The following is a 14,018-nucleotide window of genomic DNA, read 5'->3' on the forward strand; positions in this document are numbered from 1 at the left end:
ATAACGTTATATACTAATACGTAATGACGTGTAACGTTATATACTTATACGTAATAACGTGTGACGATATATACTATTACGTAATGACGTATAACGTTATATAGTATTACGTAATAACGTATAACGTTATATACTATTACGTACTAACGTGTAACGTTCTATACTAATACGTAATAACGTGTAACGTTATATACTAATACGAAATAACGTGTAACGTTATATACTAATACGTAATAACGTATAACGTTATATACTATTACGTAATGACGTATAACGTTATATAGTATTACGTAATAACGTGTAACGTTATATACTAATACGTAATAACGCATAACGTTTTATACTATTACGTAATGACGTGTAACGTTATATACTTATACGTAATAACGTGTGACGTTATATACTATTACGTAATGACGTATAACGTTATATAGTATTACGTAATAACGTATAACGTTATATACTATTACATACTAACGTGTAACGTTATATACTAATACGTAATAACGTGTAACGTTATATACTATTACGTACTAACGTGTAACGTTATATACTAATAAGTTATAACGTATAACGTTATATACTATTACGTACTAACGTGTAACGTTATATACTAATACGTAATAACGTGTAACGTTATATACTATTACGTACTAACGTGTAACGTTATATACTATTACGTACTAACGTATAACGTTATATACTAATACGTAATGACGTGTCACGTTATATACATATACGTAATAACGTGTGACGTTATATACTATTACGTAATGACGTATAACGTTATATAGTATTACGTAATAACGTATAACGTTATATACTATTACGTACTAACGTGTAACGTTATATACTAATACGTAATAACGTGTAGCGTTATATACTAATACGAAATAACGTGTAACGTTATATACTAATACGTAATAACGTATAACGTTATATACCATTACGTAATGACGTATAACGTTATATACTATTACGTAATGACGTATAACGTTATATAGTATTACGTAGTAACGTGTAACGTTATATACTATTACGTAATGACGTATAACGTTATATAGTATTACGTAATAACGTGTAACGTTATATACTAATACGTAATATCGTGTAACGTTATATACCAATACGTAATAACGTATAACGTTATATATTATTACGTAATGACGTGTAACGTTATATACTAATACGTAATAAGGTATAACGTTATATACTATTACGTAATAACGTGTAACGTTATATACTAATACGTAATGACGTATAACGTTATATAGTATTACGTAATAACGTATAACGTTATATACTATTACGTAATGTCGTATAACGTTATATACTATTACGTACTAACGTGTAACGTTATATACTAATACGTAATAACGTGTAACGTTATATACTATTACGTACTAACGTGTAACGTTATATACTATTACGTACTAACGTATAACGTTATATACTAATACGTAATGACGTGTAACGTTATATACTTATACGTAATAACGTGTGACGATATATACTATTACGTAATGACGTATAACGTTATATAGTATTACGTAATAACGTATAACGTTATATACTATTACGTACTAACGTGTAACGTTCTATACTAATACGTAATAACGTGTAACGTTATATACTAATACGAAATAACGTGTAACGTTATATACTAATACGTAATAACGTATAACGTTATATACTATTACGTAATGACGTATAACGTTATATAGTATTACGTAATAACGTGTAACGTTATATACTATTACGTACTAACGTGTAACGTTATATACTAATACGTAATAACGTGTAGCGTTATATACTAATACGAAATAACGTGTAACGTTATATACTAATACGTAATAACGTATAACGTTATATACTATTACGTAATGACGTATAACGCTATATACTATTACGTAATGACGTATAACGTTATATAGTATTACGTAGTAACGTGTAACGTTATATACTATTACGTAATGACGTATAACGTTATATAGTATTACGTAATAACGTGTAACGTTATATACTAATACGTAATATCGTATAACGTTATATACCAATACGTAATAGCGTATAACGTTATATATTATTACGTAATGACGTGTAACGTTATATACTAATACGTAATAACGTATAACGTTATATACTATTACGTAATAACGTGTAACGTTATATACTATTACGTAATGACGTACAACGTTATACAGTATTACATAATGACGTATAACGTTATATAGTATTACGTGATAACGTATAGCGTTATATACTATTACGTAATGACGTATAACGTTATATACTATTACGTACAAACGTGTAACGTTATATACTAATACGTAAAACGTATAACGTTATATACTATGACGTACTAACGTATAACATTGTATACTATTACGTACTAACGTGTAACGTTATATACTATTACGAAATAACGTATAACGTTATATACTATTACGTACTAACGTGTAACGTTATATACTATTACGTAATGACGTATAACGCTATATACGAATACGTAATAACGTATAACGCTATATACTAATACGTAATAACTTATAATGCTATATACTATTACGTACTAACGTGTAACGTTATATACTATTACGTACTAATGTACAACGTTATATACTATTACGTAATGACGTGTAACGTTATATACTAATACGTAATAACGTATAACGTTATATAATATTACGTAATGACGTATAACGCTATATACGAATACGTAATAACGTATAACGCTATATACTAATACGTAATAACTTATAATGCTATATACTATTACGAAATAACGTATAACGTTATATACTATTACGTAATGACGTATAACGTTATATACTAATACGTACTAACGTACAACGTTATATACTATTACGTACTAACGTGTAACGTTATATACTAATACATAATAACGTATAACGCTATGTACTATGACGTACTAACGTATAACATTATATACTATTGAGTACTGACGTGTAACGTTATATACTATTACGTACTAACGTACAACGTTATATACTATTACGTAATGACGTGTAACGTTATATACTAATACGTAATAACGTATAACGTTATATATTATTACGTAATGACGTATAACGATATATACTAATACGTAATAACGTATAACGCTATATACTAATACGTAATAACGTATAATGATATATACTATTACGAAATAACGTATAACGTTATATACTATTACGTAATGACGTATAGCGTTATATAGTATTACGTAATAACGTATAACGTTATATACTATTACGTAATAACGTATAACGTTATGTAATATTACGTACTAACGTATAACGTTATGTACTAACACGTAATGAGGTATAACGTTACATACTAACACGTAATAACGTATAACGTTATATACTAATACGTACTAACGTGTAACGTTATATACTTGTACGTAATAACGTGTAACGTTATATACTATTACGTAATGACGTACAACGTTATACAGTATTACGTAATGACGTATAACGTTATATAGTATTACGTAATAACGTATAACGTTATATACTATTACGTAATGACGTATAACGTTATATAGTATTACGTACTAACATATAACGTTATATACTATTACCTAATGACGTATAACGCTATATACTAATACGTAATAACGTATAACGTTATATACTAATACGTAATAACGTATAACGTTATATACTAATAAGTAATAACGTATAACGTTATATACTATTACGTAATAACGTGTAACGTTATATACTAATACGTAATGACGTGTAACGTTATATACTAATACGTACTAACACATAACGTTATATACTATTACCTAATGTCGTATAACGCTATATACTAATACGTAATAATGTATAACGTTATATACTAATACGTAATAACGTATAACGTTATATACTAATAAGTAATAACGTATAACGTTATATACTATTACGTACTAACGTGTACCGCTATATACTATTACGTAATGACGTATAACTTTATATACTGTTACGTAATGACGTGTAACGTTATATACTAATACGAAATAACGTATAACGTTATATACTATCACGTACTAACGTATAACGTTATATACTATTACGTACTAACGTGTAACGTTATATACTATTACGTACTAAGGTATAACGTTATATACTAATACGTAATGACGTGTAACGTTATATACTTATACGTAATAACGTGTGACGTTATATACTATTACGTAATGACGTATAACGTTATATAGTATTACGTAATAACGTATAACGTTATATACTATTGCATACTAACGTGTAACGTTATATACTAATACGTAATAACGTGTAACGTTATATACTAATACGAAATAACGTGTAACGTTATATACTATTACGTAATGACGTATAACGTTATATAGTATTACGTAATAACGTATAACGTTATATACTAATACGAAATAACGTGTAACGTTATATACTAATACGTAATAACGTATAACGTTTTATACTATTACGTAATGACGTATAACGTTATATAGTATTACGTAATAACGTGTAACGTTATATACTAATACGTAATGACGTATAACGTTATATAGTATTACGTAATAACGTATAACGTTATATACTATTACGTAATGACGTATAACGTTATATAGTATTACGTAATAACGTGTAACGTTATATACTAATACGTAATGACGTATAACGTTATATAGTATTACGTAATAACGTATAACGTTATATACTAATACGTAATGACGTGTAACGTTATATACTTATACGTAATAACGTGTGACGATATATACTATTACGTAATGACGTATAACGTTATATAGTATTACGTAATAACGTATAACGTTATATACTATTACGTACTAACGTGTAACGTTCTATACTAATACGTAATAACGTGTAACGTTATATACTAATACGAAATAACGTGTAACGTTATATACTAATACGTAATAACGTATAACGTTATATACTATTACGTAATGACGTATAACGTTATATAGTATTACGTAATAACGTGTAACGTTATAGACTAATACGTAATAACGCATAACGTTTTATACTATTACGTAATGACGTGTAACGTTATATACTTATACGTAATATCGTGTAACGTTATATACCAATACGTAATAACGTATAACGTTATATACTATTACGTAATGACATATAACGTTATATACTAATAAGTAATAACGTATAACGTTATATACTATTACGTACTAACGTGTACCGCTATATACTAATACGTAATAACGTATAACGTTATCTACTATTACGTACTAACGTGTAACGTTATATACTATTACGTACTAACGCATAACGTTATATACTATTACGTAATGACGTATAACGTTACATACTAACACGTAATAACGTATAACGTTATATAGTAATACGTACTAACGTGTAACGTTATATACTAGTACGTAATAACGTGTAACGTTATATACTATTACGTAATGACGTATAACGTTACATACTAACACGTAAAAACGTATAACGTTATATAGTAATACGTACTAACGTGTAACGTTATATACTAGTACGTAATAACGTGTAACGTTATATACTATTACGTAATGACGTACATCGTTATACAGTATTACATAATGACGTATAACGTTATATAGTATTACGTGATAACGTATAGCGTTATATACTATTACGTAATGACGTATAACGTTATATACTATTACGTACAAACGTGTAACGTTATATACTAGTACGTAATAACGTGTAACGTTATATACTATTACGTAATGACGTACAACGTTATACAGTATTACGTAATGACGTATAACGTTATATAGTATTACGTAATAACGTATAACGTTATATACTATTACGTAATGACGTATAACGTTATATAGTATTACGTAATAACGTGTAACGTTATATACTAATACGTAATGACGTATAACGTTATATAGTATTACGTAATAACGTATAACGTTATATACTAATACGTAATGACGTGTAACGTTATATACTTATACGTAATAACGTGTGACGATATATACTATTACGTAATGACGTATAACGTTATATAGTATTACGTAATAACGTATAACGTTATATACTATTACGTACTAACGTGTAACGTTCTATACTAATACGTAATAACGTGTAACGTTATATACTAATACGAAATAACGTGTAACGTTATATACTAATACGTAATAACGTATAACGTTATATACTATTACGTAATGACGTATAACGTTATATAGTATTACGTAATAACGTGTAACGTTATAGACTAATACGTAATAACGCATAACGTTTTATACTATTACGTAATGACGTGTAACGTTATATACTTATACGTAATATCGTGTAACGTTATATACCAATACGTAATAACGTATAACGTTATATACTATTACGTAATGACATATAACGTTATATACTAATAAGTAATAACGTATAACGTTATATACTATTACGTACTAACGTGTACCGCTATATACTAATACGTAATAACGTATAACGTTATCTACTATTACGTACTAACGTGTAACGTTATATACTATTACGTACTAACGCATAACGTTATATACTATTACGTAATGACGTATAACGTTACATACTAACACGTAATAACGTATAACGTTATATAGTAATACGTACTAACGTGTAACGTTATATACTAGTACGTAATAACGTGTAACGTTATATACTATTACGTAATGACGTATAACGTTACATACTAACACGTAAAAACGTATAACGTTATATAGTAATACGTACTAACGTGTAACGTTATATACTAGTACGTAATAACGTGTAACGTTATATACTATTACGTAATGACGTACATCGTTATACAGTATTACATAATGACGTATAACGTTATATAGTATTACGTGATAACGTATAGCGTTATATACTATTACGTAATGACGTATAACGTTATATACTATTACGTACAAACGTGTAACGTTATATACTAGTACGTAATAACGTGTAACGTTATATACTATTACGTAATGACGTACAACGTTATACAGTATTACGTAATGACGTATAACGTTATATAGTATTACGTAATAACGTATAACGTTATATACTATTACGTAATGACGTATAACGTTATATAGTATTACTTAATAACGTGTAACGTTATATACTAATACGTACTAACATATAACGTTATATATTATTACCTAATGACGTATAACGCTATATACTAATACGTAATAGCGTATAACGTTATATACTAATACGTAATAACGTATAACGTTATATACTATTACGTAATGACGGAAAACGTTATATAGTATTACGTAATAACGTGTAACGTTATATACTAATACGTAATGAGGTGTAACGTTATATACTAATACGTACTAACATATAACGTTATATACTATTACCTAATGACGTATAACGCTATATACTAATACGTAATAACGTATAACGTTATATACTAATACGTAATAACGTATAACGTTATATACTATTACGTACTAACGTGTAACGTTAAATACTAATAAGTAATAACGTATAACGTTATATACTATTACGTAATAACGTGTAACGTTATATACTAATACGTAATATCGTGTAACGTTATATACCAATACGTAATAACGTATAACGTTATATACTATTACGTAATGACATATAACGTTATATACTAATAAGTAATAACGTATAACGTTATATACTATTACGTACTAACGTGTACCGCTATATACTAATACGTAATAACGTATAACGTTATCTACTATTACGTACTAACGTGTAACGTTATATACTATTACGTACTAACGCATAACGTTATATACTATTACGTAATGACGTATAACGTTACATACTAACACGTAATAACGTATAACGTTATATAGTAATACGTACTAACGTGTAACGTTATATACTAGTACGTAATAACGTGTAACGTTATATACTATTACGTAATGACGTATAACGTTACATACTAACACGTAATAACGTATAACGTTATATAGTAATACGTACTAACGTGTAACGTTATATACTATTACGTAATGACGTACAACGTTATACAGTATTACATAATGACGTATAACGTTATATAGTATAACGTGATAACGTATAGCGTTATATACTATTACGTAATGACGTATAACGTTATATACTATTACGTACAAACGTGTAACGTTATATACTAATACGTAAAACGTATAACGTTATATACTATGACGTACTAACGTATAACATTATATACTATTACGTACTAACGTGTAACGTTATATACTATTACGTACTAACGTACAACGTTATATACTATTACGTAATGACGTATAACGCTATATACTAATACGTAATAACGTATAACGCTATATACTAATACGTAATAACGTATAATGATATATACTATTACGAAATAACGTATAACGTTATATACTATTACGTAATGACGTATAACGTTATATACTAATACGTACTAACATGTAACGTTATATACTAATACGTAATAACGTATAACGTTATATACTATTACGTAATAACGTATAACGTTATGTAATATTACGTACTAACGTATAACGTTATATACTATTACGTAATAACGTATAACGTTATATACTATTACGTAATGACATATAACGTTATATACTAATAAGTAATAACGTATAACGTTATATACTATTACGTACTAACGTACAACGTTATATACTATTACGTAATGACGTGTACCACTATATACTAATACGTAATAACGTATAACGTTATCTACTATTACGTACTAACGTGTAACGTTATATACTATTACGTACTAACGTATAACGTTATATACTAATACGTAATGACGTGTAACGTTATATACTTATACGTAATAACGTGTAACGTTATATACTATTACGTAATGACGTATAACTTTATATACTGTTACGTAATGACGTGTAACGTTATATACTAATACGAAATAACGTGTAACGTTATATACTATTACGTACTAACGTACAACGTTATATACTACTACGTAATGACGTGTAACGTTATATACTAATACGTAATAACGTAGAACGTTATATACTAATACGTAATAACGTATAACGTTTTATACTATTACGTAATGACGTATAACGTTATATACTATTACGTAATGACGTATAACGTTATATAGTATTACGTAATAACGTATAACGTTATATACTATTACGTACTAACGTGTAACGTTCTATACTAATACGTAATGACGTATAACGTTATATAGTATTACGTAATAACGTATAACGTTATATACTATTACGTAATGACGTGTACCACTATATACTAATACGTAATAACGTATAACGTTATCTACTATTACGTACTAACGTGTAACGTTATATACTATTACGTACTAACGTATAACGTTATATACTAATACGTAATGACGTGTAACGTTATATACTTATACGTAATAACGTGTAACGTTATATACTATTACGTAATGACGTATAACTTTATATACTGTTACGTAATGACGTGTAACGTTATATACTAATACGAAATAACGTGTAACGTTATATACTATTACGTACTAACGTACAACGTTATATACTACTACGTAATGACGTGTAACGTTATATACTAATACGTAATAACGTAGAACGTTATATACTAATACGTAATAACGTATAACGTTTTATACTATTACGTAATGACGTATAACGTTATATAGTATTACGTAATAACGTGTAACGTTATATACTAATACGTAATGACGTATAACGTTATATAGTATTACGTAATAACGTATAACGTTATATACTATTACGTAATGACGTATAACGTTATATAGTATTACGTAATAACGTGTAACGTTATATACTAATACGTAATGACGTATAACGTTATATAGTATTACGTAATAACGTGTAACGTTATATACTATTACGTAATGACGTATAACGTTATATAGTATTACGTAATAACGTGTAACGTTATATACTAATACGTAATGACGTATAACGTTATATACTAATACGAAATAACGTGTAACGTTATATACTATTACGTAATGACGTATAACGTTATATAGTATTACGTAATAACGTATAACGTTATATACTAATACGAAATAACGTGTAACGTTATATACTAATACGTAATAACGTATAACGTTTTATACTATTACGTAATGACGTATAACGTTATATAGTATTACGTAATAACGTGTAACGTTATATACTAATACGTAATGACGTATAACGTTATATAGTATTACGTAATAACGTATAACGTTATATACTATTACGTAATGACGTATAACGTTATATAGTATTACGTAATAACGTGTAACGTTATATACTAATACGTAATGACGTATAACGTTATATAGTATTACGTAATAACGTGTAACGTTATATACTAATACGTAATAACGTATAACGTCATATACTATTACGTACTAACGTGTAACGTTATATACTAATAAGTTATAACGTATAACGTTATATACTATTACGTACTAACGTGTAACGTTATATACTAATACGTAATAACGTGTAACGTTATATACTATTACGTAATAACGTGTAACGTTATATACTATTACGTACTAACGTATAACGTTATATACTAATACGTAATGACGTGTAACGTTATATACATATACGTAATAACGTGTGAAGTTATATACTATTACGTAATGACGTATAACGTTATATAGTATTACGTAATAACGTATAACGTTAAATACTATTACGTACTAACGTGTAACGTTATATACTAATACGTAATAACGTGTAGCGTTATATACTAATACGAAATAACGTGTAACGTTATATACTAATACGTAATAACGTATAACGTTATATACTATTACGTAATGACGTATAACGTTTTATACTATTACGTAATGACGTATAACGTTATATAGTATTACGTAATAACGTGTAACGTTATATACTAATACGTAATGACGTATAACGTTATATAGTATTACGTAATAACGTATAACGTTATATACTATTACGTAATGACGTATAACGTTATATAGTATTACGTAATAACGTGTAACGTTATATACTAATACGAAATAACGTGTAACGTTATATACTAATACGTAATAACGTATAACGTTTTATACTATTACGTAATAACGTATAACGTTATATACTATTACGTAATAACGTGTAACGTTATATACTATTACGTAATGACGTACAACGTTATACAGTATTACATAATGACGTATAACGTTATATAGTATTACGTGATAACGTATAACGTTATTACTATTACGTAATGACGTATAACGTTATATACTAATACGTAATAACGTGTAACGTTATATACTATTACGTAATAACGTGTAACGTTATTTACTATTACGTACTAACGTATAACGTTATATACTAATACGTAATGACGTGTAACGTTATATACATATACGTAATAACGTGTGACGTTATATACTATTACGTAATGACGTATAACGTTATATAGTATTACGTAATAACGTGTAACGTTATATACTAATACGTAATGACGTATAACGTTATATAGTATTACGTAATAACGTGTAACGTTATATACTAATACGTAGTAACGTATAACGTTATATACTATTACGTACTAACGTGTAACGCTATATACTAATAAGTTATAACGTATAACGTTATATACTATTACGTACTAACGTGTAACGTTATATACTAATACGTAATAACGTGTAACGTTATATACTATTACGTAATAACGTGTAACGTTATATACTATTACGTACTAACGTATAACGTTATATACTAATACGTAATGACGTGTAACGTTATATACATATACGTAATAACGTGTGACGTTATATACTATTACGTAATGACGTATAACGTTATATAGTATTACGTAATAACGTATAACGTTAAATACTATTACGTACTAACGTGTAACGTTATATACTAATACGTAATAACGTGTAGCGTTATATACTAATACGAAATAACGTGTAACGTTATATACTAATACGTAATAACGTATAACGTTATATACTATTACGTAATGACGTATAACGTTATATACTATTACGTAATGACGTATAACGTTATATAGTATTACGTAATAACGTGTAACGTTATATACTAATACGTAATGACGTATAACGTTATATACTAATACGAAATAACGTGTAACGTTATATACTATTACGTAATGACGTATAACGTTATATAGTATTACGTAATAACGTATAACGTTATATACTAATACGAAATAACGTGTAACGTTATATACTAATACGTAATAACGTATAACGTTTTATACTATTACGTAATAACGTATAACGTTATATACTATTACGTAATAACGTGTAACGTTATATACTATTACGTAATGACGTACAACGTTATACAGTATTACATAATGACGTATAACGTTATATAGTATTACGTGATAACGTATAACGTTATATACTATTACGTAATGACGTATAACGTTATATAGTATTAAGTAATAACGTGTAACGTTATATACTAATACGTAATGACGTATAACGTTATATACTAATACGAAATAACGTGTAACGTTATATACTATTACGTAATGACGTATAACGTTATATAGTATTACGTAATAACGTATAACGTTATATACTAATACGAAATAACGTGTAACGTTATATACTAATACGTAATAACGTATAACGTTTTATACTATTACGTAATGACGTATAACGTTATATAGTATTACGTAATAACGTGTAACGTTATATACTAATACGTAATGACGTATAACGTTATATAGTATTACGTAATAACGTATAACGTTATATACTATTACGTAATGACGTATAACGTTATATAGTATTACGTAATAACGTGTAACGTTATATACTAATACGTAATGACGTATAACGTTATATAGTATTACGTAATAACGTATAACGTTATATACTATTACGTAATGTCGTATAACGTTATATACTATTACGTACTAACGTGTAACGTTATATACTAATACGTAATAACGTGTAACGTTATATACTATTACGTACTAACGTGTAACGTTATATACTATTACGTACTAACGTATAACGTTATATACTAATACGTAATGACGTGTAACGTTATATACTTATACGTAATAACGTGTGACGATATATACTATTACGTAATGACGTATAACGTTATATAGTATTACGTAATAACGTATAACGTTATATACTATTACGTACTAACGTGTAACGTTCTATACTAATACGTAATAACGTGTAACGTTATATACTAATACGAAATAACGTGTAACGTTATATACTAATACGTAATAACGTATAACGTTATATACTATTACGTAATGACGTATAACGTTATATAGTATTACGTAATAACGTGTAACGTTATATACTAATACGTAATAACGTATAACGTTATATACTATTACGTACTAACGTGTAACGTTATATACTAATACGTAATGACGTATAACGTTATATACTAATACGAAATAACGTGTAACGTTATATACTATTACGTAATGACGTATAACGTTATATAGTATTACGTAATAACGTATAACGTTATATACTAATACGAAATAACGTGTAACGTTATATACTAATACGTAATAACGTATAACGTTATATACTATTACGTAATGACGTATAACGTTATATAGTATTACGTAATAACGTGTAACGTTATATACTAATACGTAATGACGTATAACGTTATATACTAATACGAAATAACGTGTAACGTTATATACTATTACGTAGTGACGTATAACGTTATATAGTATTACGTAATAACGTATAACGTTATATACTAATACGAAATAACGTGTAACGTTATATACTAATACGTAATAACGTATAACGTTTTATACTATTACGTAATAACGTATAACGTTATATACTATTACGTAATAACGTGTAACGTTATATACTATTACGTAATGACGTACAACGTTATACAGTATTACATAATGACGTATAACGTTATATAGTATTACGTGATAACGTATAACGTTATTACTATTACGTAATGACGTATAACGTTATATACTAATACGAAATAACGTGTAACGTTATATACTAATACGTAATAACGTATAACGTTTTATACTATTACGTAATGACGTATAACGTTATAT

Source organism: Bombus pascuorum, chromosome 2 (assembly GCF_905332965.1).
Source record: "Bombus pascuorum chromosome 2, iyBomPasc1.1, whole genome shotgun sequence".
In the NCBI taxonomy this organism is placed as follows: Eukaryota; Metazoa; Arthropoda; class Insecta; order Hymenoptera; family Apidae; genus Bombus; species Bombus pascuorum.